The following is a 3032-nucleotide window of genomic DNA, read 5'->3' on the forward strand; positions in this document are numbered from 1 at the left end:
ATCCCTATATAGGGATCCAAACCCATGGCTTTGGTGTTATCAGCACCACACTCTCCCAAGTGAGCCATGGGCTGGCCCTTATACCATGTCAGTTTTATAAGATGTCACCACTGGGAGAAGATGGGTGAAGGGTAAATGAGACTCTATGTACTAATTTTGCAACTTAGGGCTGGCTGGTTAGCTCAGTTGGTTAGAGCATAGTGCTGATAATACCAACATCCAGGGTTTAATTCCTGTACTAGCCAGCCAACAAAAAGAAAAAACAAACAAGAAAAAATTGCAAGTTCATATGAATCTATAGCTGTATTATTTTGTTTTACTTATTTATTTATTTTGTTTGTTTGTTTGGTGGTGGCTGGCTGGAACAGGGATCCAAACCCATAACCCTGATGTTATAAGGCTGCACTCTAACCAACTGAGCTAACTGGCCAGCGCTATAGCTATTTTTAATTAAAAGTTTTTAAAAAGCAAAAGAAATTTACAAAAATGAAAAAGCAAATTACAAACAAAAATAAAATATTTTCAAAACATATATTTAATAAAGGACTTGTATCTAGGAATACATAAATACCTCTCACAATATAAGACAAACATACCAATTTCTTAAAAATTACAAATATTTGAACAGACACTTCATCAAAGATGATATAGAGGTGGCAAATAAGCCCATGAAAAAAAATATTCAACATCACTAGTATCAGGGAAATGCAGATTAAAACCTCAATGAAATATAACTACACACCCATTAGAATGGCTAAAATTTTAATATACTGGTCATACCAGGCAAAGATATGGTGAAACGAGAAGTTTTATACCCTGGAAATAAAAAATGGTAAAATTATTTTGGAAACCAGTTTAGCAGTCTTTTAAAAAGTTAAACATACACCTTCCATATAATCCTGACTTTCCACTCCTAAGTATGCACTCAAGAGGAATGAAAACATATGTCCATACAAAGGCTTCTACACAAATGTTGACAGCAGCAGATAATAGTTGGCTATCCCACATCCAGCAAGGGTGGAGGATAAATTTAAAAACCGGAATTCCCTTTTAAGTCATTTTTAGAGCACAGTTTTTCTTTTTCTTTTTCTTTTTTTTTCGTGTCCGGCAACGGATCGCAACCCTCAGTGTCGCGCCCGTACCGGACCGGGACCGGCATCGGGATCGCAACCCTCAGTGCTGCACCCGCACCTCGCTCAGCCAGTGAGCGGGAACCGGTCTGTATGTGGGATCCGAACCCTCGGTGGGAGCGCCGTAGCGCTCCCAAGCGGCGCACTGTAGCAGTGCGCCACCAGGCCGGCCCTAGAGCACAGTTTTATTCCTATGTTCATATGGGTATTTATCCTTGCACAAAGGGATGTGTACAGGAAGCAGAATAGGTCTGGGGCAGACCTGCAAGAGGGTTCCTCTAGGTGCTTGACCTCATCCCACCACAGGCAAGCCCTGGGGGTACATCAGAGACTTCCACTCACTCCCTGGAGAAGGCTCATGCGACCCTGCCCAGGAGCACCAGCAATCAAAGGCAGCTCTGTAAGGGATTCCCACTGTGGTGGTGGAAGGAGCAGGAGGCCCAGCATCCCACCTTATGCCTCCCAGTACCTCCTACCCCCACCCCCACCCTTTCACAGCCACCAAAGCCAGCTATCTAAATCATTTCCCTCATAAAACTAGCAAACACTTTTTAAAAGTGCTGATAACCAGGCCTTCTGAAAATGCAAAAAATAGGAACTCATATATTGCTGGTTCTGGGAGGCATTTTGCAACATATACTGTTTTAAACCTTAAAAATGTGCAATTCTGGGCCAGACCTGTGGCTCACTCGGGAGAGTGCGGTGCTGGTAGCGCCGAGGCTGTGGATTCAGATCCTGTATAGGGATGGCTGGTGCGCTCGCTGGTTGAACGTGGTGTGGGCAACACCGTGCTGAGGGTTGCGATCCCCTTACCGGTCAAAAGAAAAAAAAAATGTGCAATTCTTCTGACCCATTTTAGGAATTTATCTTAGAAAAATGGTTTAGCTGTTTTTTTAAAAATTAGCACTCAGTGCAGTATTTATAATATGAAAAAGTAGAACCAATAAAAAATGTTCAACAGTAATATAGGGAAATGACTGCCAGCCTCAAATTTCATTTTCAGGCAAATCTCATCAAGTGTCAGGATAGAATGAAAACATCTTCAGGTGTGTAAGAACTCAAAAATACCTTCCATGCTCTCTTGCTTAGGAATAATGTCCTTTAGCAAAACAAGGTAGAATCAGAGACAGAGAAAGCCACAGATGCCAGAACACGGGGCTCCATCAGGAGAGGCCAAGGGGAGGCCCATGTGGTAGGAACGGAGGGCGGGCCCTAGCCCTGAGTCACCAGCCAGGGTGGAGGCAGACTTGAGGACAGAGGGCTACAGGAGCAAGTGGCACGTGGCCAGACCATGTGAGGTGTGTGTGCATTCAGGAAGATGATAGAAAGGCATTTCCTGTTGAACCGTAATAACTTCGTATAGCATACATTATACGAAGTTATACGACCCCTCTGCCTAAGTGTGGGACAGTCTTAGTGGGTCACCTCTAGTGGAAGTGATGGGATGTCACTTCCAAGATTAGTCTATAGAAAGACTAAAGTTTCCATCTTGGGTATTCTCTCTCTATCTGTCTCTCTGTCTCTGTCTCTCTCTCATTATTCACTTTGGGGGAAGCCATATCATGAGGCGGCCCCGGGGAGAGAGCAGCCAATTGCCATGGTGTGCAGAGGGGCCCATCTGGTGAGGAGGGTAGCCTGCCATCAGTCACATGAGGAAACCTGTAGGTAGATACTCATTTCATCAGGCCTTAAGATGACCACAGCCCCGATCAACTGACAGCTGATCACAACCTCATGAGAGACTATGAGCCAGAACCACCCAGCTAAGCTGCTCCCAAATCCCTGACCTAGGAAAACTGTGAAATAATAAATGTTTGTTGTTTTAAGATGCTAATTTGGGGGATAATTTATTACACAGCAATAGATAATTTAGTGACCATGGATTTGGCCAAAAGGCCTTAA

The sequence above is a fragment of the Galeopterus variegatus genome, unplaced genomic scaffold (assembly GCF_000696425.1).
Source record: "Galeopterus variegatus unplaced genomic scaffold, G_variegatus-3.0.2 Scaffold1889, whole genome shotgun sequence".
In the NCBI taxonomy this organism is placed as follows: domain Eukaryota; kingdom Metazoa; phylum Chordata; class Mammalia; order Dermoptera; family Cynocephalidae; genus Galeopterus; species Galeopterus variegatus.